Genomic DNA, 25,948 nt, shown 5'->3' with positions numbered 1-25,948 from the left:
GAGTTAAGTACTATTATATCTGTTGTCTTCTTTAAATCTCACTAAACTCTATGAAGTAGGTGCTATTTGTATCTATATCGTATAGATGAGAAACCAAGTCTTACAGAGATAAGTGAGCTTGCCCAAGGTCATGGAGCTGAGATACATGCCTCAAAGCCTAGAATCTTAAATAGCCCAGAGGATACTGGGGGACTGTCTGTCCCCTCGATGTGCAAGATGTTAGAAAGAGCAAGTTCTCTTACCAATTCCCTGTGATGCCACTGGGGCATGTGGCTGAAATGGAGGGGTCATGACTTGATGTGATGTGGCTTTTTTTCCACTTTCCTTTTTTTTTTTTTTTTAAAGATTTTATTTATTTATTTGACAGAGTGAGAGAGAGAGAGAGAGAGAGAGAGAGAGAGAGAACACGCACGCACACACACAAGCGGGGGGAGCTGGAGAGGGAGAAGCAGTTTCTCTGCTTGCGGCTTGATCCCAGGATGCTGGGATTATGACCTGAGATGAATGCAGACACTTGACTCGCTGAGCCACCCAGGAGCCCTTCTTTCACTTTCTTTCTTTTTTTTAAATATTTTATTTATTTATTTATTCATGATAGACACAGAGAGAAAGAAAGAGGTAGAGACACAGGCAGAGGGAGAAGCAGGCTCCATGCAGGGAGCCCGACGTGGGACTCGATCCCAGGTCTCCAGGATCACGCCCTGGGCTGAAGGCAGGTGCTGAACCGCTGAGCCACTGAGCCACCCAGGGATCCCCCGTTCTTTCACTTTCTGAGTGGCTTGCTCCTCTCAGGGATGTGTGGGATTATTTTACCAGGGATGAGATTTTCAGTTAATTTTCTGGGCTCACTCTTGCCTGATTGTGCTTCGTTGCACACTGTGTGCCTTAACAGAATAGTGCATACCCTGGAAGCTCGTCCATATTTGTGAAATCAGCCTTTTCTGAGGGCAGTGGGATGCCATAACACATTTTTGAAAAAGGAGAGCACTTTACAGTCTGTAAGCATTACTCTGACCTGTTTTGGGGAGATGAGGGGTAAGAGTGACCAAGGCAGCAGGAGTTTAAGAGAACCTCTTTCTTGGGGAATGGCTCTCCATCATCTCTAAATTTCAGCACTGTTCCGTATAACACTGAAGTCACCTGCATCATATGTCAGGGAGATGCCAAGAATGTGTTCAGAAAAGAGGGAATAAATCAGTCCATGCAAGTTCACTCTTTGACATGGGAGATGCGTATTCATTGCCCTAAGGCACTCTTCTCCTCTTGTGTCTCTGCCCATAAGCCCTGAAGGACCCAGATTTTAACAGCTGTTTTGGCAATTCATTACCAGGTGAATACCCAGTGAATAACTAGAGGGAAATTAGAAATTGGATATCCTAGGAATTAGAAATCCTTCCATGAACAAAGAGAGAGTAGGCCATTACTATTTTATGGAAGGAAATTCAAGATAGAAGGATGAAAAATTGCTCAACCTCAGAGTAGTTGTAACAACTAACATTGACCACACACTATGAGCCATATGTTGTGCAGAACATGTCACATGCATTATTTTATTTAATTCCCACCACACACATCCAATGGAATATTCTTATTCACATCCTGCAGGTGAATACATTGAAGCCTTGAGAGGTCAAGTGATGGTCTCAAAGTCACATGATAGTAAATGGCAGAGTATGAATTCAAACCCAAGCTGTCTGACTCCAGGGCCAGCACTTTACATCCTAATGACTCTGGATTCCCTGATGTTTAACTCATGAAACCTGAGGTTGTCCCTTTCTACAAAACAACTGATACCACACCATGAAATGGGTAGGAAGGTTGAGACTCCTGCGTAACTTCTCTGTAGCACTGGCCAAGTGTCACACAATCTAGATCACATACAACATTGACATACATGTAAATACATAATCTCAACCTTCCAACATGAGGTGTGCCATTGGGCAGTACACAATCAATTGTCAATCAAATGGCTTAGCAATTGAGTGTTAAAGCATCTCTACAAGGTATAAATAAATAATAACATGGAAGAGAAAGACATTTGCTAGATGCAAGATGCCAGCTGTAATTTCAAGAAAATGTTGATTGCATGCTTTGGGAACTACTTTCACAAAGCCTTGCTCCAGTGAAGATTTTCCTTGTAAGGTAGCATGAAAAAAAGAGATTTTTTACTTTTACTCGGAGTTTATTGTTTCCTTGTCAGCAGCTGTGCCGATGTGGTGTTGATTATGCAGAGAAGAATTATTTTGATTATTGACAGTTTGCATTCTTCTCATAATTTGGAGTTCTTCATCTCTGAATTGTTTCCTCACCTCCTCTCCTGTCTGCACATGAATAAAAATCTAAAAGCACTTGCCAGGATCCTTACCCAAGGCAGCTGTTAGGAGGAATATAGTTGAAAGTTCAGATGCAATTTGACGTGAAACTCTCCCTGCTGGTTGTTCCTATCTCTGAGCATAACTGCAGAGCAAGGGAGCTTGTGAGGTTCACTATGAGTGTGTGAAAGGCTTCTCTGCAAGTAAACCCGGCTCTCTGGTGGATGGCCTTTCCCCCTGCATCTTTGTCTGCTGGCTGGGAGCCCCATCTCTCCTAACCATATCCATTCAGAACTGTAGGCCAACATATTTCTGGTCCAGGTTGGCTCAGATGAATAGTCTGTGCTACTTTCCATATTATTCCTTAGAAAAAAGACTGCTTAAGCAACAAAAATGATCTAAACAAACCAAAAATATCCCCCTTTAAGGTAATCTTCACATGGTACAGGTAACAGATTGCTTTGGTATCCTGTGTCACATCCCCTTGCCTGCCTGTATGTCAGCCTTGGGTAAGACACACGTCAAGTGCAGAGTCCCACCTCAAGCTTTTGCTCCCGGCCCAGAGGTAACACCCCTGGGGACCACCTTCCATGAAGGGGGACAGAAGTCAGTGGAGTATGGCCCAGCTTCTCAGGGATCCTGGCAGAATCAAACCATGTTGTCTGCAGCCGTAACCCCAGTGTACTTCCTTATCTTGGCTTTCCCTGGGTCACCTCCCCAAAAACAGCGTGTACCCAAGTCCTTGTCTCAGGCTCTGCTCTTTGGGAAAATACACAAACAGTAAAAGAGAAGATTATTTCTCACTGAATTTATTTCTTTTTCCCTTTCTGAGATCTTATTTATATTGTTTTGGAGTAAATACTAAAATCTATTCTTAAAAAATATGTAGGAGTAATATAGGTACATTGAAAGAATGTTTTCTCTATATACATCTATATATGTATGTTTTAATTATGATATGTATATATTTATATATACATATATGTATGTATTTTATGCACACATGTATATGTGTTTTCTACATATGTCTATATATGTTTATACATAATGTGTATATTTATATTAAAATCATCTGCTTGTGGAGAAAGTACATCATGAACAGAACATAGTTTTGGATCAGATAGACCTGGGATTGAATTGTGTCTATGCTGCATTTAAGTCTCACATATTTGGAATCATTATTTACCCTGTTAAGGCCTTGGTCTGAGCTCCTACAAAATAGAGTGAGCATTTTTGCAGGGTTGTTATGCATGTTAGTTGACATTGTATATGTAGCACACTAGCATGTTTCTGAGCATTTAGCAAGCACTTAGTGTATTTCAGTGATTATTATAAAAAAGCAAAACAAAACAAACTTCTCCACTAGACTGTACATACTCCCCCTACTCCCTGAGGGGCTATGGGAAGGAGGTGGAGGAAACTGCTGTATCTATTGTGTATCTTTCCAGAATTTTTCCCATGTTTATACAAACTTTCTAAAAATGTGAATATGCACACGCATACACATGCATGAATTAATAGGTGAAACATTAATATATTATACATTAATAGGGGACAGGGCAAAGCAATGGTGTGTTAGTCAATCTTCTCCAGAGAAATAGAACCAATACATACACATCTATATGAGGGGAGCTGGTGAGAGGTCTGTGGTCCTGTTGTGGAGACTCTTTGACTCTCTTAATTCACCAGAGACTTCCTCATTCCCGCCAGCACCTTTAAATAGATCAGCTTTCTTGGGTCCAGTCTTCCTTCTTGATATCCCGGATCACAGCCTACTGTTTAAGGACATGATCCCCAAGGATGCCCTGGTGATGCAGGATAGAGCCCTTCTTGGGAGAATAACAGTTCTGGCACCAAAGCTGACCAAGGGGAGCTATTAGAATAATGCTCTTTGGAAGTGCTTGTGCCTTCTCTGAGGGTACTAGACAACTAAGAGCCAGACACATTTGCATAACCTCTTAGCAAATATCTAGGTTCTTCAATATAGGATTTCTGAAGGCTGTAGACAGACTACCCAAAGCCAAAATTCTTTATATGTGATTTTTGTTCTGGATCTGTCTTATGCCCAGCATCAGCAAGGACCCTGAACATGGGAGCTATTCACTTCCAAGGAAGGCAGAGGTTAAAAGGGAAGTAGATGCAAATTAGGAGTTCCTACCTCCTCTCCTACCTGGAAATAAAAAGAAGATTCCTGGTGTTGGATGCTCTGAACCTAGGGTCTACAGAAGAGGGGAGACTCCTCCACTGTTGAGTGGCCCTGTTTTGATTTATAGCCCAGCCTGAGCTGCTGTGGCTCACAGGGACCAGTTATTGAGTCGAGGCCTCCTTTTGGACTCTGCAAATATAAGGAAGTGATAATATACCCAAACAATCTGATGTCAGGCATCAGTTTTCTTCCCTTCCCCTTTCTTCCTTTCACTTCCATTCTAGTCAATGCTATTGTATTTAATGAGTAGATATCCTATGCTATTTCATCCATTTGAACATATGACTTTTTATTCTATATTTTTCTGCTCTGTTACATAGTATTTCATTTCATTCTGTTCTACAGCCATGTATTGAGTTCTTGCTGGATGCAAGAGTTTTTGCTAAATGTTACCAAAAAAACTCCTGTGTGTGTGGTTGAGGGGGGGCAACATATACACACGTATGTATGTTTTGAGGAATAGTTTTCAGAATATCATTATACTTGACAGAAATTCCATATTTCCTGTACCTCTCTCTAGGAATACTCAGGAGGAAATCTCAAATTAATCTGAAATATTACAGAATAAAGATTTACCTAGAAAGCATTGATACTAGCAGTGACTTAAGGAGAATACCAGGTTTTAAACCCTTTGTGTTTCTCTGCTAGTGATTTCTTAGAGGCCATATTTACTAACAGTGCAAATCCTAGGGTAAATTAAGATAAATTGAAGTCTCTTTTGAAAGATGGGAGCTATCATGTAACAAAAAAGACTATAAGATGAATAAAGACAACATCTGTTTTCAGATTTATTTCTCAACAATCCTCCTTCATTGTTGGCTGTGATGTGTACCTTGACATCTTTTTGTTTGTTTTCCCCTGAGAGTCAGTTATTCTGGGAAAAATATGTTCTTGAGAGCCAATTTAGTGTCATGGTTAAGGTCATGGGCTTTCTGAAGAACTGAGTTAGAATGTCAGCTCCACCAACTCCAACCATATGACCTTGGTCATGTTCCTTAAGCACCTGAGTAATAGTATCTCCTTCATGATGTTCTTGAAAGAATTAAATGAGATAATTCATGTTAAGTACTTGGTCATACTTGCTAATATTAAGTGGTCAATAAATATTAGTTGTTAGTTGGGAAATAGGGACAATATAATACTTTGAGGAGGATTTTGAAGCTTAACTGAGATGCTTGTAGAGCATTTAGGTCACTACCTGACACATAGTAAGTAGTCAATAAATGTTCATCATTGACATTTTTTTTTGTTATTATGTGTTATTTGTAAGATGTGGATAATGTAATTAACTTAGTATAGTTATAAAGACCAATTGAGATAATGTGAGTGAAGTATTTAGCACTGTGCCTGGTACAGAGTGAGAACCAAATAAATGTTAAAGTCCTGAAGGGCAGGAACTGTGTTATTTACTTCATTTTACCGTAGCACCCTGGCCAATGCTTGACACATAGAAGGTATCTAATAAATATTTTGTAAATAAATAAGCGAATAATTATATTATCAATTTGGTTCTACTCTATCCCAAATATAAAAGTAAATATAGGAAAAGAATTCTGGTCTCCTTTAGAATCTGATGACCCTTGAAAAATGGGGAATAAAATAAACCCAAGGAGACAGGATGTTCCCAAACTCTGAGATCATCATCATAATCCCCTACATTAGAAAGGTCTTTATGGTTCACAGAGAACTTTTACATCCATTATGTCATTCAACATTAAAAAAAAAATGCAACAAATGTCCTTAGGGTCAGCGTGGACAAGGAACTCAATCTCTTACAAATGATTTAAAACCCATTTCGTCTTGCTACAGATATTGCTTACAGAAAACTTCAGGCACAGCAATGCTACCCAGCTTGATTTAGCTTAAAGAAACCTTTCGTGACCTTATAAACAAACACAGCCCAGTGGGAACCCAAGTGGAATTTCAGAATTTTGAAGATGAGCTGAGAGAATTTGCTCAGAAATGGGACATATTAAAACAATCTCTACCAAAGGAGTGAAACAATAAAGAGATTGACTCAGAAGAGAACAAAAAGGCCAGTGCCACTTATTGGTGAGCAGTGAGCTCCTGACTCATTATAACTGTTGACTGCGTAGCAATAATATTTGGGAACATTGCAATCTCGAGAGCAGGCTTATAATGATGTTCATCTGCTCGTATGGATGGACGGCCTTACATAAACTCTGATTGCTCATAGAAAGAGCTGCTTCTCTTTAAAGTAAACTACCAGAATTGGAGTGAGCAAGGCTGATTAAAAGATATTTTTGTGAATATAAATGTCAGCTTTTAAATGCCTCTTCTCTGATATAATGTTGTTGTGTTCATGCATGTGTTGGGTGAATGTGTTTTGACCTTACATCCTGAGTGAGTGGGTTAGGCTAGTTGATTAAGTGAATTATTGATATACAGACAAAGGCTCTAATGGTCAGGATCCTAGCATGATACATGGTTCAAATGGAGTTTCAGAAGGCTCAATGGTGGGGCTTTATTGACCAAGATATGGGCAGGATTGCTCCCAGATGATTTTTGAATCATGGAGGGACAAAAGGATTGAGATATGGACAGGGTTACAAAAATGGACAACGGATGGTGAGTGAGGTCCCTAGTGACTAGCCATAATAAGATCTTTCAACCCTAGGATGTACAAAACATTATTGGAACCTGGTGAGGACTGGCAATGTAGAGGGGAAGCCATCTGGAAGGACCATGTTCATGGGAAGACACAGATATCATTGTATATTTGGTAAAGCAAGGAAGAAATACTCTGGCCTCTCTCTCCTTCCACCCTCTGATTTCCTACAGGTACTTCCCATTGATCAAACCCATCCGGATCTTAGTAAGCAAGGGACTCTGGGGGCTACTAGGCACAAATTAGGACAGATAAGAATGGATATGGGTATGGGTCATATCATCTCTGTTATAACTACTCACCTCTGCCATTATAGGGTAAAAGCATACGTAGATAATAAGTAAATGAATAGGTGTGGTTGTGTGCCAATAAAACTTTATTTCCAAAAGAGGTAGTGGGACAGATACACAGTCACAGTTCACTGATCCTTGGTCTCAGAAAATCATTTGTATGTGGAGTCCAGCATAAACAGAATCATTAAGTTTCTGGGGAGCAATAGCAGCAGAGTCCTTACATGTTTTTGATAAGGTCCTGCCTTCACTTGGTTTCTGCCCTGACTGTCACATAAATTGAAGCAATTGCCCCAATATAGGCTTAACACACACCAGGGTAAATTTGAGTGGAAGCCTTTAACACACTTGAAATGAGGACATCAATAATTCAGGTGAATACATAAATGATTCAGGCCAATTCCAGTAGTGTATGTGTACATGCACAAGTGTATGTGAAAGGACAATCTAAAAATTATGTGTGGATATATTACCAAAGGCAAGTAATCTCTCTCCTACTTAAACCAGTGGACTTTGAGATGGATGTAGGCCTTGGTCAAATTTTAGGCAGTTTCAAATGGCAGTAGAAATAAAACAGTGACCATCCAAATGAAAACAAGCAGAAACCTAGACTGGTGTTAGGTAGAGGCTCCCAAGCAGGCAGAGGAGAAGGAAGGCAGTATAGGGAAAACAAGGGAAGGTTCAAGTCTGCCTTTATTGGAGGCTGTTCTCATGGGGAAGCTGGATGTGGAGTAAAAGTGGGGCAGCCTGTGTGATTAGTTTCTGGAGCATATTTGGCTTTCTTTAGTTGGTCTTGAGTCAATCATGAGACAAAATTTAGGGAAGCTAGATGTTATTGACCAAGCCCTATGTGCTTGGATTGGGAGCTGCAGTCTGTGGTTTGGCTTCCTGGGCTGACCACCACAGAACCTGGGGGTGGGAGTTCTCTTGTCATGTATAGTCTGGCTGTAGGTCATTTGTATATTCAGAGTCAACAGGTTATTGTTGACTGTCCTAGCTCAGCCACATGCTAGATGATGCTCTGCTTTGCTCTGTACCACCCCACACAGGTTACCATGACAGAGAGCATTTTCCTTTCTACTCGTGCAGCCATGAGGTGGCTCAAAATGAACCTGTAGCACCTGATAATCCCAACACTAACTTAATCAGTGTTGCCAGGAGAAGCCACAGGCCAGGTCTCTGAATTCTTGATAAAACAGCCTTAAGTCAACCTTTCTGCATAAATCTCAGATTCTTCTCTTAATGACCTCATTCTTGGCAGCATATTTCCCTCTCTTCCTTCCCATATCTCCCCATGAAGTAGACTCAGCCAGGTCACGTGTGGAAATTCTTCTCCCGTGATTCCTTACCTCATTTGCATGCAGTTTTTCTCATTATACTTTCATCACCATAAGAGGCATCCTTGAGCCAGGATGACCCAGAGTGGAGAGTACCTGGGGAGATCTCCATTTAGGCCCAAACAGATGTGCTCAGGCTCCTCTGAGCCCCAGGCTTCTCTCTTCTGTATGTTTAAAAGATTGCAAAGCCTTTTACAGGCCTACTTTTTCTTTATACTTTAGTTCTTCCTTCCTAAGGGTTTATCTTTCTCTCCTCAATATTCGGCTGAATTGTACAGTTTGTCATAAATTTGCTAAGCTACTAGAAGCTTTTCTCTCCTAAAATAAAATATATGACCTTCTGAATTTTGTTTTTGATCAGCTCTTCTCTCTTACCAGAAACTACCCTCTCTGCTTGCTCTGAAGCAGACAAGCCCTGTAGGCAGTTCATTTTTGTGCATGTTCATTTGCTCACCTGAGTCAAGTGATAAAATTCTTTTTCATAGACTTGCAAATCCCTGGAGCAGGAAGGGATCTCAGAGGTCAGAGAGGCTAATATTCTCCAAATGTGATGCATAATCCACTGGGGTATGTAGGATGATGTTAGCTCAACATTTTAAATAATTTTAGTTACTATATATTTACTTTAATTCTGTTGAAAAAATGCATAAATGGTACATGAAACTGCATGAGTTCATAAATATTACTGTTCAGGTTGAGGCTGAAGCAGATGGTACCTTGAAAACCTATTGTATTCAGTATATATGAATTGCAGGTGTTAACAGGTAATACCTGGATGTGACAAAGATCATGAAAGTAGCATCTTTGAAAGCACTACTCTGCTCTGATCTCCTGCAGGAAGAGGAAATGGAGGCTCTGGAAAGGGAAGTTTTTCCAAGGCTATTCAACTCATAGAAACAGGACTAGGGTCAGGTCATGATTGCCTGGATTCCCCATATTCTTTCATTTGGTTTCCAAGGACCCCTTCTTGGCCACTGTAAGTTCTCTTCAAGATCAGATACCATGATCAAGTCCTCAGAAGGTGCCTTGGGGGTGAATTTTCAAAAGCACAAGAAGCTGGACAAAAGCCCATTTTAAACACATGGTGAATTACCTGAACGAATCTAAGAGCCTCATTTTCAAAGACAAAAATTGGTCGTTTATTGGATCTAGAACAACTGAAACTTCACTGGATAACAAGGTAAATGAATGCATTGCACCATTCACCAAAGTAGAGGCCCTCAAGCTGCTGGTTGTTCTGCGTAATGGGAGATTCGAAATGCAGTTAATGGGTTAGTGTAGTTTTTATTGTAAAAGCAAACTAAATTAAACTGATAGTTTTAATTAAATTTGAATTGGCTGTGATTTTACTCAGTTTTACAGGCCACTTGAGACACTAGTGTTGCACTTAAAATCTAGTGTTGTAATTAGTGACATCTACATTTATTATAATGGTTACTGCACTTTATTGAATTTATTCAGGAGTAAACAAAAGCTCAGCATCTAAAGAGCTTAGATTCCAGGCTAGGTTGGCTGTGGAAGCCTGTTTTGTTTCTGTTAGAATGTCAGGTGATGGGGCTGATCTTGAGAAGGGAAGTTCATGATTTAGCCATCTAGCCACAAAGTTAGGACCTTGGGTCACCTCAAGTTATAACTGTCTCAGAACATCATAATTATGTTTTTGTTATACTCTTCATCTGGAAAATCCAATTGGATGCATGTTTGAGCATCTCTCATTTCCCCAATACTTTTAGGGTTCAAGGTCTGCAAGTCTAGATTTGGTGACACTGCAAAGCAATCATTAATTTGATCTATGCACCAGAACTGCTGTCTGAAGCTCTGGCAGATGCTAACCAGGGAGGCTGCTGTCTTCCTGAGAAGGGCAGTGCCTTGCTGGTGCAGTACTGGCTGTTGTCTCAGATAGAACTGGGCTCTGATGCAGTGGTTTGAGTAACTTTGGTGTGCATAGAATCACCTGAGAGACTTGTTAAAATGCAGTCTCCAGGGTCTCATCTTTGGGAATTCTGGTACAGTAAGTGTAAAGGGAAAATCTATTTCGAGAAGCTCCACTCTGACACATTAATTCAGTCTAACAGGATCCTCAGAAAGCCCATGTGATAAACAGAAACAGGAGTCTATTCTATGGGGTTGTCATATTCTATGCTTTGTTAAGAGGTCTGTGTGGCAATAGTCTCTTATAAATTGATTGATGAGAGTGAGGTTAATGCAAGGGTTATATTTTTAATTCAAATTAATAAGTACTTATAACAATAGTACAGAAATGTGTAGCATAAAAGATGAATCATTCAGTCCCTCTCTCCAGAGACAAATAGTTCACTCAGGTGTGTTATCTTTCAAAATGTTTGCCTATTTACTTGTAAGCATAGATACCAGTAGATGCTTCCCTACTAGATTTTCTCCACTTGTTATTTTGTTCTGAGTTCTGAGGGATTTCTTCTACTCTTTTTATGGTTCTTGGGATGTTCCTTTTGTATGACATCCCATTCTTGTTTTATGAATATAAATATTTTCCCAGTGTTTTGGAAGGTAGTGTTCAGGGATTTTCTTTGGTGGGGGGAAGGGGGTACCATCTCTGATTTCTCTGTTATCACATTTCTTTTATTTATCTTGATCTTTTTCTGGCAAGTTGTAGGCAGAGTGGTTCTTGTTCATTCATATATAAGAATGAGGCTACAGAAAGGCTGAGTGGGGATGCTGGGATGGCCAGGATGGTCAACTGTCAGGTTTTTCTTTTGAAATAGTAGGCAAGAATCTGGACATCCTGCTTTGGAACTCCTAATGCATGCATGTGGAGTGCTGTCCATATCCACACTCATCCTAGCTGCCCTGGTTTTTCTCTATTTATGCAGTATTTTTTGAGGAAGAGTCCTCATGGCTATTACTGCTGCTGCTGTGTGTGTTTGTGCATGCACACATGCATGCACATGTGCATGCATGTGTGATGTGTGTATATGTATGGTTGTTTTCTTTCTTTCTTTCTTTCTTTCTTTCTTTCTTTCTTTCTTTCTTTCTTTCTTTCTTTCTTTTTTTTTGTATGGTTGTTTTCATTGCAGGTAATGAATGGGATGTTCTGAACATGAGGGAGTGGAGTTACCTACTCCATGTGTAGAACTTCAATTAATCCTACTTTTTCCATCCTATCCTCACTTATGGCCTAATGTTTCTGAATTCCAAACCATACTGGAGTTCTCTCCTTTTGAGACAGAGTGATCAAAACTCAAAATTTTTCAAGAGACAGTCACATGCTTACTACACAATTTAAAATTCAAACAAGTTGGTTACATAACAAATACTAAAAGATGAATGTAGGTGTTTTCAGAGTAACCAAGAGTTGGGGGCATTCTAATGTCATTCACATGAATTTTAGGTTTGAATCTGTAGGAACTGTACGATAAAGAACAATGAATTTGATCAAAGATGAAACAAATCTGAATCATTTGCATCTGATTCCTTCAATTCAAACCTTGGAATCTGCAGCACCTGAATGCTTAATAATCATCACTTAAACAATCAAACAAACAGCAAAGAAAAATCCTAAGCTCAATGAACATGGATGTGTTTTGAAAAAAATTATATGTGATTTCTTTTTAATCCAATTACTCTTATACCTATTGTCAATGTAAACCCTGACACATTGAATACCAATTTCAGAATTCCAAATTTGTTCAGAAGAGCTATTACAGTCAACAAAATATTTTAGACCTTGATAGGGCCTTATAAATCAATTGAAACAAGCTCCTAATTATCCAGATAAATAAATGAAGGCAATCATAGTGGGAAGAAGTTAAAAATTTTGGCTTTGAATTTAGATAGGCCTGGCTTCTCCTTTGCCTTGGTCTGGAAGTGGGACTGTTGCTTCTGCTCATAGTCTGCTGGGCAGAAATAATTACATGGTTGTATCCTAACTGCAGGAAAGTTTGGGAAATATGGGGCCACCCAGCTCTCTTTATAGTATTATCATCATTATCATCAAATCCAAAGAGGTGAATACCTTTTGTTTAGACTTACAGAATGAGTTATTGGCAAAATTAGGACTAGAAGCAAGATAGGAGGTTTGTGCCACAGTGGAGAATTCTGTCCACAGAAGTCTTTTATTTTATATACAGTTCTATTTAGGTTCCCAGAGTCTGAGCAGACTTCTTAGGAGCAGAACTGAATTTTGTACTTTCTGCTTAACCATGCTGCCTCTCTTTTGGAGACTTCTGTAGTACCTTTACACAATTATTTCTGTGACGTTTTTCCTCCAAATTACTGAATTGTTTATTATCACCTAGAAAGAATAAGACTTTCAATGAAATGTATGAGCATGTAAATTTTATGATAATGAGAAACATTTCCTTCTAAAACTAGGATAGAGCATCTGGAAACATAAAACACACATTAAAATGACTGAAGAGACACCTCCTCCTCTCAATCAAAGTAATTAAAGTTTGGTTGCAAAGATTTGTGTTAAGATCAGAAAATGCTTCTTTAGATTTTGAAATGTGAAGTCTTGTCACAAAATAGCTTTCTAATATGTGGATGCCCTTGATGCTTTGTTGTTGGAGGGTATTCTTGTAGCATTATGATTCTGAGCTGTGAGGTGTCAATACAACTGTGTGAAGTTAGTGGACACTATCTATAAACTAGGTTGGACTTCCATTTTGGTGGGTTAGAAATGACCACAGATTATTACCATATTTCCCAGTGAGAGGTAGGGTCTCCTTGAAAGGATTGGTTCTGTGTCTGCTTAGACCAATAGCATATAGTGGAAGTGACACTGTGCCAACTTCCAGACCCAGGCTAAAAGAGTTTACATTCCCTGTCTCCTCAACTCTTGTTCTGGGATTTTTAACTTTTATGTGGACCAGCTTGAAACTATGTGGAGAGAGGGAGCTCCAGCAGTGCTCCACTTTCCTGTCATTCCTGCCAAGATGCCAGGTGTGGGAAAGAAGAAGCCATCTTGGAAGCAGATCCCTCTAGCCTCAGTTATTCCACCTAAGGCCACATGAACAGAGACAACTGCCTGGCTGAGCACTTTCTGAATCCCTGGCCAACAGAACTGTGAGCAAAATAAAATGATTGTTTTAAGCCATTAACTTTTGGAGTGCTTGGTTACATGGAAGTGGATAACTTGTACATTTTTCATCTGTGGTTCCTCTCTAGTTATAAGTGGACACTGGATCTAGACTGCTTGGGTTTGAATCCTGCCTCCAAGGCTTAGTAACTATGTAATCTCAGGTAAACTATTTTAATTCTCTCTGCCTCAGTTTTTTAATCTATAAGATTAGGGTACTGGCATTTATCTTAAAAGGCAGTTGTGAGGACACATTCATCCATGTAAAATGCTTAAAGCAGTGCTCAATAAGTATTCATTCAACAGGTACCTTTTTGAGGACCTACTGTGTGGCAAGTACTATTATAGGCTCTAGGGGCATCTCAGTGAAAAAAATAGACAAAAAGTCCTGCTCTTAGGATGTTTTCCTTCTGTGTTATTATGCCATATACATTTAAAATGAGCCAAATGAGCAAAACTTGGAGCTCATGGAATCAAGAATCTTTTCAGACTCAGGATATGGCAAGCAAAGATATAATCCCTTGTCACATTTCTGCACAGCCCAGCTTTTTTTACGTGAGTAATCTTCAATTATAGTGATGCTTAAGTCACTATAGTAGTGACTATGGTGACTTACAGGAACAATCAGGAACAGCCTTCAGAAGGAAAGCCACTGTGTAAGTATGGCCAAATTGAACTTTCTGAGTCCATTTCCTTACCTGTAAGATGGGGCTGCCTATACTGAAGGAAATTTAAGGTGTCAGGTCCTGCTGATAATTTGTGTGCCCATGAAAGGAAGTGATAAAAGGTTGCCCAGCAGTTGTGTGGAGAGTGAGGTACGGGCACACTGCTTGATGGTGGACCTAATGTTATGGGGATGGTGTTTTCTAAACTTTGAATTTATATACATCGTTAGATATGTATTAATGCAGTTTCAGGGACAGTAGGAAAGCATCTTTTAAATTATTTTATTTTTCTCATCATGAGTGTATTCCTTAATCCTCATCACCCATCTCACCCATTCTCCTCACCCTCTTCCCCTCTGGTAACCATCAATTTGTTCTCTAGAGTTAAGAGTCTGTTTTTTGGTTTCTCTCTCTCATTTTTTCCTTTGCTCATTTCCTTTGTTTCTTAAAATCCACATATGTGTGAGATCATATGGCATTTGTCTGTCCCTGACTGACTTATATCACTTAGCATTGTATTCTCTAGCTCCACCCATGTTGTTGCAAATGGCAAGATTTCATTCTTTTTATGGCTGAATAATATTCCTGTGTGTGTGTGTGTGTGTGTGTGTGTGTCTTTTTTATCCATTCATCTGTCAAGGGACAGTTGGGCTGCTTCCATAGTTTGGCTATTGTTGATAATGCTGCTATAAACATTGGGGTGCATGTATCCCTTCAAATTAATGTTTTTGTATTCTTTGGATAAATACCCAGTAGGGTGATTGCTGGTTATAGGGTAGTTATATTTTTAATCTTTGGGGGAAAGTAGAAAGCATATTTATGACATGATTTGGTTAAGGTAAGGCAAGTGGCTCCCATGCTGCAGAGTCATCTGCATGTAGGTTGCTGTGAAGAGAAGATTTGCACCAGTGGAGACTCCTTCATTCTCACACTCAAAATATCCAGCAACAGCACCCTTTCTCCATCTCTTTGTCAGATTCAGATCTTGTTTATAGCAGGGCAGTCACCCTCTTTCACTGAAGTTACTGATACCTCTGCCTGGCAGCACTTCATGAGGTGGGATTTATGCATTCATGCATTAGTCCTATGAATATGTGGAACATGACCATTTAGCGCTGGATATACACAGCCAACAGCAATGTCATGTGTTAGCTGCACCAGGAGAGGTCTGTACAGGATCACTGAGAGCTGGGGAGAGACGCTGTGTACTGGGCGAGGTGGCTCAGGACAGGCATCAAAGACAGCTTTTGTTTCTCTCTCTCCCTGCAGGTAATAGCCTTCTTTCTAGGGAGGAATAAATGCTGTTCCAAGTGGGACTAACTCAGCAGCCCAGGGCATATGACTCAGACAAATAAATGTTTCCCCTTGGAATTTTCCAACCTAGCCATTGGTAGAGATTCATTTTGTCAGGGTTGCTAATCTGATGGTTATAAATTTGGAGTGGCAACTGGTCATCTTTCCTATCATTTGGAGAAAGTTTGCCTATGAATGGAACATATAGTAAGACAGCTGAAGAGATATACCCCTATACCCCTTCAATTTAAGGTAATTGAAATTTGTCTGTATTAAAATCAAAATACACCCATAAATTTTAGAGTGCTCCTGTCCTGTTACAGTGACACTGTCACTGTGTGGAACTGTGGGGACATATGCTTAAGAATGAAACAAGACAGTTGAGGAAAGCAGATCCAAGAGAAGGAGGGAATGACAAAACCTAATATTATCCAAGCTCCTGGATCCAACCATGCCTGCAGCTAGGAATTAGGCCTGTGCATCTTGTTATATGACCCAATGAATTGCTTTCTTCCTCCACCTTTTCCCTACTAAGTTAGTTTACGATAGATTTCTATTGTCTACAAGTACAGAGGATTTTTTAGAATATATATAATGTCTGAGCTGAGTCATAATAGATGAATATGAATTTATTAGGTAAAATGGGAATGGCAGCTGAGGTGAATTATATTTTCCAGGCAGAAGGAACATACAGATAAAGGCTTGTGGAGACAATTTATAAGGAAAATATCTCTGCAAAATAGCTATACAGTGGGCATTGTGATTGGCCCAGGCTCTTCTCTTGGAAAAATACTGCTATGGAGTGGCCAAAATTAATTGGAAACAGCACCCACAAAACTGTGGCCTTCTGAGTAAAATTCACAAAGCAGTAATGAGTTGGGAAAATTCTAGCTCATAGGAATCACTTAAGAGCCTTTTGGATGAAGTTGTAAGTGTGATAGACACAGCAGAAGTAACAGAAGAAACTACCTTTATTTTTTTAAAATTTATTTATTTATAATAGTCACACACACAGAGAGAGAGAGAGGAAGAGACACAGGCAGAGGGAGAAGCAGGCTCCATGCACCGGGAGCCCGATGTGGGACTTGATCCCGGGTCTCCACGATCGCGCCCTGGGCCAAAGGCAGGCGCCAAACCGCTGCACCACCCAGGGATCCCAAGAAACTACCTTTAATCAGAAGTTCAATTTAATCTATTAGCACACACGGAACTTGAGGGAAATCAATCACATTTACTATATGCTCTTGTTTATTTAGAATGGCTGAAAAATAAGATGTTTCTCTATAATTGCTTATGAGTAACAGAATGGTTTTCACCTGAATTCTGCCATTTTACAAAAAATGCCAGACTTAATACATTCATTAATTAAAATACATCCTCTACATGGCTTGCTCAGTGATAGTAAAGCCATACACAGGTTGAGCATATTATTCTCTTTGCTTGAAGCGAGTCTTTGTCTCTTCCTCCTCTCCCCTACTATCTAGATTTACCTATTCTTTAATACTCAGTTTCAAATTCTATTTCCTCCAAGTAGTTGTTTCTGAATACTATAGCAGAATCAAGCCCATACTCTTCTGAGTACATGTCTAAGTTTACCACTTGGTCTAAATACTACTTATTGCCTTTTATGAAATTAACTTGAGTTATAACTTGACTTTGGGTTATAGGTCTACTTGGATAGAATATCTGTGGCTAAGGAGCTTAGTACCCATTCCTGATTTATTTAATAATTTATTTTTGTCTACAAAGTAGATTCTGTAGATAACTATTTAGGAGTCCCACCAACATACCCTTGTCTTTTATGAAAAATGTCTCCAGGGCATAGTTTCATGGGATACTAATAAGTGTTGTGAAAAATGGCTCTACGACAGAATATATTTGGATATTTCATGCATTAGATGAAATACTCTGCATTCAATAGTATAGTTTAGGACTTATCAGAGCCTTTAATAAGCTTCTCTTATTCTTTCAAAGGAGAATATAGCATATAGCTTCATATATTATCTTGTTTAACCTGTTTTCCATAGAATTTATTCATGAATACTGGACTCCTTGGTTTTGTGGAGGAAGATGTGTTACTCTTCTGTTCCTCAATAAATGACTTCTAGAAACATCTTGTTTTTTCCCCAGATATCTGTTTCATTTTGAAGGCAGAATATCTCAAGCTTCTCCTTTTACAGTAAGAAACAATCCTGGCTTGGCTCAAGACAAAATGAGATGAGCACCATGGTCTTCCAGTTCTCACTTCTCCTTCAGGATGAGTCAGCAATTAACAATGAAAGGGCTTATTTCAATAAACGCTGAGTTTCATAACCTCCATCACTTACTAGATGAATTCTTCTCTCAAACTTTAGTTCAGAAGGAGGCCAACTATTTTTTTCTGCTGAACCCTTTCAGTCATATTCAAATGTAGGAATAGTTTTAAACACAGTAATTCACCATACCTACTCCAGCTTCTGTTTATGGTGTATAAGAGTTGGGCTCATTTTAAGCTGATTTCATGAACAGAAGTTTCTGTCCCTGTGTTTGGAAATGCCTGGAAAGACTGTTCTCTTCCTTTCATCCTTAGAATTGGTGGCTCTGTGAGTCATGATGTAGAAAGAGTGGGGTGAGGAACAAAGGAAGCTCTATTTCTCATTAACTTTGTGGGTCTGGGAAAAAAATTTCACTTTTCTGGACCCCAGTTTCTCCACCTACAACATTAGAATGTTAGTATACACCTGCCTCATCGGGAAGTTGTGACCTTTCTCTTCTCTCTCTTGTGTTTGCAAGCTGGGATGCAAGATGATCCAAAGCCAGGTTATTATCAGGTTATCACCACGAGTCCCTCTCTTGCTCATGTTGTTTGCTTTCCTCTATGGGTGACACTTGTGCCCATACTGGCCTGCAGTAACTGTTCACTTCAGGTTAGCACACACACCTTTCCCTGCTGTTCTATTACCAGTTTGTCTGAACATGTGAGATCCACAAACAGTAGGTACCATTTGACTATTTCAGAGTATCTTTGATCAGTCCTCATCTGAGATAAAATCTTGGGTTACTTTGCTCAAATGAGTTTAGATTGCCCCAAGTTGAGTCTTATATGCATAATATTCTTTTCTGAGATACAACTTGGAACAATTTTGACTATAAAAGAAATCACCCTAAATTGATTCCATTAATCTTTATCCAAAGCATCATAATCAATTCTTAATCACCTCTCCCTGTCTCTCTCTCTCACTTTGTTGGGAATTGATTAATTTATTTCAACTTTTCATTATGGAAAACTTCAAACATGCAGTAAAAGCAATAACAGTATAATGAAATCCCATGTACTCTGAACCCAGCTTCAACAATTGCCAATTTATGGATGATCTTCTTTGAGCTATATCTTCTCCTTTCTCCTCCCTGTTGGATTATTCAGGGACAAGTCCAAGACATCTCGTCATTTTATCTATGAATATTTCACTACATATATTTCAAAAATGGTAAAGGCACATTGTAAAAATATAACTACAATGCAGTGATCACATTAAAAATTTTTACAATAATTTTAAGTATTATGCAAATTATTTTGAGTGGGGGAAGAGCAAACTGTGGTAGTTGAGATTCACTACTTAGTCATTGCAGACTGAGAAATGATGACTTGCAAAGCCTGAGAACTTTGTGATCTTGGCCTCCACCTCAATCTGCTGATTAAAAGAATTTGGCAAATTCTAAAATCATGAAAAGGAGAGAAGTCAAGTCTGTGGAGTGACCACATAGTATTCCTGAATTCCCACATGGCAAGGTTGTAGGGAGCCAAAAGTTTCTGGAGACTTGTCATGTTTGCTGGGGTGCAATTTTTGACTCTCTCACTAATTGTTAGTAAGTACTGTATCATGGAAAGAAGGTGATTTCCTTCTTGCAGAATCAAAAGGATTTGCTGCAGTATGGATTGTGGACCCAAATGGGAGAATCCATATGTTTATGATATTACTGTACCTCTCAAGAACTAACCATAAAGAAGAAAAAATTCTCCTAGATAAGTCCTAAGCACATAAGTCCTAAATGTACTAAGGTCCCAATAAGTATCCCCAAGTGGCAACATTTCCTATCAAAGTGTGACAGAGTTCTTTTTTAGAAAGGTGCCAAGTTAAAAAAAAAAAAAAAAAAAAAAAAAAAAGAAAGGTGCCAAGTTAATTAGCACCTTATAGGACCTTGTTATAGCTCAGAACGACTTTCCATCTGCTGATAATTTAATCGTTATACATGTGACACAAGGAAATCGAGCTTCACATTCCATTACATAGTGTAAATCGACAGTTGGTGAGTGCTGCTCAATAGCTTGATGTCATTAATAAGGCCGTTTCTTAGGCTCATAACAACTATCAGTTGTTTTCTTATAGGTCAAAAAAAATAGACGCAACACATGTGACAATTTTGTGATGTGATACAGCCCAGGCACATCTGCTATGCTTCCAGAAGTTGTGGGCTGCTGATAGGGAAGACTCTCTAGGCATTGATCTTTGTTTGAAGTCAAGAAGCTTCCAGAAAGACAGACTGCAGGGCAGCACAAAAGACTATACAGCCACTGCTCTCCCGGGGTGTCTTTGCCTATATTCAGGGGATGAGGGTGGGTCCTATCTCTGCTATAAAGGGCTTCTGCCTGGCTAGTGTGGAGACGTGGTGGAGGCAGCACCACATGGGGGGGAGGGAAGAGCTTTGTGAACAGATGCCAGTAAACAGGCTTCTCTGATGCTTCTGTAACCTTTCAGAATTGGGTACAACGATGCTCTCTGGTCAGAACGTTCTTTTTTAAGATTTTATTTATTTATTTGACTGAAAGAGAGGGAGAAGGAGGCATGCATGTGCACAAGCAGGGGGAGCAGCAGAGGGAGAGGGAGAAGCAGACTCCTTGCTTAGCAGGGAGCCCAACATTCGGCTCGAACCCAGGGCTCTGGGATCATGACCTCCTCAAAAGCAGACGCTTAACTGACTGAGCCACCCAAGCACCCCCATGGTCAGAACATTATTGTTGCTTCCTAGTGCTGCAGAAGAGCAGCCCTGGGAGTAACCATAAATTTGAGGACAGCTGGAACCATGTCCCCACTCTGACCAACAGCCCAGGTGGCTGGAGCAAGTTCACACGAGTTAGCCTGCCTGGTTGGCCCTGTGTTGCCTTGGGAGGGGGCTTTCTTTCCAACTTGCCCCACAGTGCTGTCCTAATTTTTAATGTTGCCTGGAGTTTCTCCATCCATGACTTAGTTATATTTTTACTCTCAAAGATCCCATTGTAGGTAAACAGTAGAAGCCTTTCCATATCTTTTAGGTGTGGTAGGGTTATGTTCAGAGTTAAAAAAAACTTTCAAAACCAAAGCAAACAGATGCAAACAAAAGGCAAGGCCAGGACAAGAACAAAGAAGGAGGAGGCAGGAGCCCAATCCTTGGGCTAGCAGCAAGGATCCTAATTGGGAAAGGTTTGACCTGGTGGAGCAGAAAGGCTGAAGATACTGTCTCTCAGGCTGCTCCTGAGGGGGCTTACAAACAGTAGGATTCTGGAAGATCTGAGGGAAGGGGTCCCACATGCAGAGGATTGGATTTGTGGAGAGGTGTCTGAGCCCTGACTCCTGCCGTCTTTGAAGAGTGGAGATTGGAGTAGTGCCCACTCTCAAGGTTCATGGGATAGAAAGACCCAGAGGAATCATTTGGGTAGCTGTTCTCAGGGAGATGGGCACCATGTAGGCAAGTGCAAGGCAAGGTGCGGGAGCCAGCACGACTGTCAGACTGGCTGACGAAGGTGTCCTGGGCATTGGTCACCAGTGAAGCAAATGTGTCCACAGCCTGGCTTGCAAAACATGAAGAATAAATCACGTGGCAGAAGCTATGGTGGCTAAGTGGTCAAACTAAGTAAAATAGACTCCAAATCTGGCTTGTTTTGTGTCCTTGGAATAAGAAATCACCTAGCTTGAAACCTAAGGGTTTTCCCCCCTTCTTAGTAAATAAATCCATGGTAATTATAGAAAATCAGAAAATGTAGATAATAAAAGTAGATAGGCAACCTCCCAATACTCTGTTCCTTAGGAATAAATCACTATGATAAACTTGATAGTCTTCCTCTTTCCTCCTCACTTCCTTCTCTTTCTTCATCTTCCTTCCTATATGTGTGTGAATGTATAAATACATATAAAATGCATATGTATATAATACTCTATTTTGTATCATAATTTTTCCTCTTAATGTTGAAGGTAACTTTTCATGTGTCTACAGCATTATCTGTGATGGCTGAGTAGTATTCTTCTGTGTGAGAGTATTCAGTCTCCTTGCCTAATGATTGATATGATACTCTTGCTATTGTTTTCCTTTGGGGGGATTATATTCCTTGCACTGTACCTCTAACAGTGAACTCCTATGTTTTTCTGGGGAGAAAAAAATGAGGAATGCTCTTAGAGTCATGGACTCTTAGGGTGGGAAGAGAACTTGGTTACAGTTTTAGAAAACCCCAACCTGACTTTATTTGGTGCCATTTGTAACTATCTCACCCCTTGGGTGGTCCAGCCTCTCTATTGGACAGTGACTAAGAATTCACTATGTCAGAGAACCACTGATGAGCTGATTAAGTACCTATCATAAAATATTTTTCCACAAAAGGATCTAGAATCTGCTTTAGGACCTGGGGTCCTGGAGTCAGATAGAGCCCTGGCCTCACTATCTACCAGCTCTGTAACTTTTAGTAAAAGGCTTAACCTCTCTGGTCCTTACTTTCCTTGTGTAAAATGTGTACAATAAAAGAGTACATGCCTCAAACAGTTGTTAGAAGTATTAAACAAGACAAGAATTGTCGAGTGCATAATAAGAGCTCACTGAAAGTCATTTCCAGTTACAATAATGTCTGACTGTTATCATAACAGAATTATTTGGTCCCTGCCACATGACAGTCTTGTGGCAGTTTAAAGGTGCTGCATATATCAGATTCTCGTCCAGTCTTCTCTCTCTCTTTTTTTTTTCCTTTTGGGAATGACTTCAAAGGATAGATACTCATGCCCTTACACCCCATCCAGCTCACTTTCTCCTGAATATATTAACATTTTTATATAGTTTGAATGGGCTTTAGCTCTTTTCTTCATCCACTCCTCTCCCTCCACTTCCCTAGACAAAAACCCACCTTTGTGACTTGATACCCAGTGAGTTCTCCATTGAACGCAGAAGGGTATTTCTTTCCCAGAGCCTGCACTCCATTCCAGCCTCAGGAAATGGGGTGGAGGGACACCATAGCACAGATAAATTCTATTTTAAAAGAAAGAGATGTGAAATGTGAACCGTTTGGAGCTTCAATATCACTTGCCCTTAAGGGGCAGACTTGGTGGGATTATCAGTATGAAAACATTCTGCATATGGAAATAACACTGTGAACCTCTTGAGATCAGGGACCTTACACTGTTCTTTTTTGTTTCCCTAGTTTATGGAACATGCTATTAATAGTAGTTATGTATTGAGCACTTATTAGGTGCCTGTTACTTTTTTAAGTGGCTTAAATCCATTGTAATTCTTCCAATGACCCTATGAAAGAAGTATTCTATCTCCACTTTGACTGTTGAATCTGGAATTCAGAGAGATTAAGCAAAATATCCAAAGTAACACAGCTGTTAGTTTGGGAATTCTCAGCAGGTCAAAAAAATAACTATTTTCTTGTTCTCACAGATTCAGAACTACCTCGATAGACACAAGAGTCACACAGATGAAGGTGAACCTTCAGTTCTTTAAAGCTGAATGAGAAATATGATTGTAGATTTACAGCCAACAGGGCTTGTAGATACCTTCTGTTCTTCATGAGTCAAGGTTTTCAGAGAGCCCACTCAAGAGAAGATTAGGGATTAAAGAGAAGTTTGCTGCCCCACATTAATCTGAGATCAGAGAGAAAATGAAAGAGGGGAAGAGAAAGAGAGGAAAAAGAACTGGGAGAGGGGGAGGGAAAGAAGTGAATGTGAATTCCCAGAGCTTGCTTCCTTTCAGGAGACGACTCTACCCAGTCACCCAGGAGGGACGACGAGCCCCCATCAGTCCAAGTGACTTGTGTGGGCAGAACAAGAGGGGAAGGAGGGCCCTCCGCTAATCCTCCTTCTGGATTTGAACCCAGACCTGCCTGACTTTTAGGGTGCTTGCAGCAGGCTTCCTTGCCTCTCAGTGGTTTGCTTACTGAACAAATTTGGTTTCCTTTTCAGAATATCTTAGGAAGAAAAAAAACCTTTGGAGACTTTTTCATGCATCAGTATTTATAAGAAAAATTAAATGCATAGTATAGTTTGGGTTGGCAAAATTTCTGCTCCTAACACAATGAAGATCTCCATGTGTGCCAGCAGCCAAGTGTTTCCACAACTCATGTGACTGGAGCTGTTTGCTGAAAACCTTAAGTGACCAAGAAAGTTGACAGATTCTCCAGGTCTTCCTACCCTGACCAGACATCTTGGCCAGACTGATGTCTTTCTCCCATTAGAATAGATCAGAGAAAATGGTGTCTTGCCTCTAATTAAATTCTCATCTTTGCCCAACTGTTTGAAAGGGCAACTGTCTTAAACCTTTGAACTTTATTTGTAATACAAAACTTCAATTAGATAAAGGACAATAATTAGCAGATCTTTTATCTTTGGGCATAATTAAATCTTTAAGGAGGGACATTTTAATCAATGAATTGTAATGACAGGTTCATAAATTAATTAATCCCACCAATGGAGGCTTGGCAGTAATCAATGGATCTTTAAAGAGGTTCAGGGTGAAGGGACATGGCTGTAGGAACACAGATGCTCACTCAGTTCAGTTTGGTGTAAAGATTCTAATTTGTTAAGGATTAGTTGGTTCAAAAGATCACCTATTTATTTAAGGGGAAAATCACTTAAAATATTAACTTTTAATGTGGAGAAAAACCTTCTTCTTGCAAGTTTTTGCTTTCTAAACTTTCTTCTTAGAGCTCTCAATTCAGACCATAGCTGCTGACATACATTTGTACCCTTGTCCTGCAACTGTTCGCCAATTTACTGATTTGATAGCTAGCTTGAATTAGAGACAAAAACTAAGATTGACTACCATTAGATGTTTAAAGGTTTTTATTCTAAAACAGGGGTCAGCAGACTCTGGCCCACTTGCTAAATCTGGCCTACTGCTTGTTTTTATGAAGTTTTATTGGAGCATAGCCATGCCCAGTTATATCTATATTGCCCATTACCATTTCACACTACAAAGGCAGATTTGAATAGTAACTATAGAAACAATATCACCTCAAAGCTGAAAATATGTACTATTTGACCCCTTTTACAAAAAAAAGTTTGCCAGCCCTGGTCTTAAAACATTATGTCCTTTTACCAAACCTTGAGGGTTTTGATGAAATATTTTTTCTTTTTTGGTTTTGATGAAATTTAAATATGGCACTACATGGACAGTGTTTATTGTAAGAATGTAAATTAAATATTTTCACATATGAGGTTCTGTGGTGTTAATGCCTATAAACAGGTTCCTGGCATTTATCTGGGACAAATGATTTAGATGAGGAAAAGGAAATGGAAGAAGCAAAGGTTCTGTGGCAGAAGGAAGCATGGTTCTTTCAAGGGGTGGAGGGAAGGTCTAAATGGCTTAAAAGGAAGGTGAGGGGGAACAGATTGTGTGGAAAGGCCAGGGGTTAGGCATATTATCAAGGGCTATAAAGGGTATTATAATAATTACATAGTGAAAATCCAGTCAGGTCCTCCTTCCTTCAGGTTAAAACTCTTCAAGGACTTCATAACTTTCTATGATGAAATCCCCAAGCCTTATGTGGGATTCAGGTCTGGCTTGTTTGGGGTTGGGAAGGGGATTTTGGAAGGTGATAGAGTAGGGAGCGTGAAGATAGGCTTAGTGGGATTAGCAGGGCTCCATCTCTGAATTCTTTGTCATCTGGGACTCCCCTATGAGAGAACATGTCTATATTGACTGTAATGGTCTCTGTGCCTGTATTGTCCACAGATCAACTTAGCTTTTCCAGGGCAGGGACACTGTCTTATTTAGCACTATGACCCCAAGGGGCTTGGTGCTTAGTGTCTCCTGTTTAGCCATAGGAACCTAGAGGAGAGGGGTTTCCTAGATGAAACCTTGCATCCCGCCACTCTTGAGTGGGATATTCCTAGTCAGTAAGACATGGTGCCTGGTCTCTACTATACCATCAGCAGTACCCA

The 25,948-nt window shown here is 39.8% G+C and overlaps 1 long non-coding RNA gene across 12 annotated transcripts in view; it reads left to right on the top strand.

Annotated features, from left to right (window-relative positions):
• Positions 1-25,948, top strand: part of LOC144310200 (uncharacterized) — an 807,232-nt gene that overhangs the window by 17,464 nt on the left and 763,820 nt on the right. The gene's annotated exons all lie outside the window — the stretch shown is intronic.

Source organism: Canis aureus, chromosome 3, assembly GCF_053574225.1.
Source record: "Canis aureus isolate CA01 chromosome 3, VMU_Caureus_v.1.0, whole genome shotgun sequence".
Lineage (NCBI taxonomy): Eukaryota > Metazoa > Chordata > Mammalia > Carnivora > Canidae > Canis > Canis aureus.
This window is presented reverse-complemented; position numbering and strand designations above follow the sequence as displayed.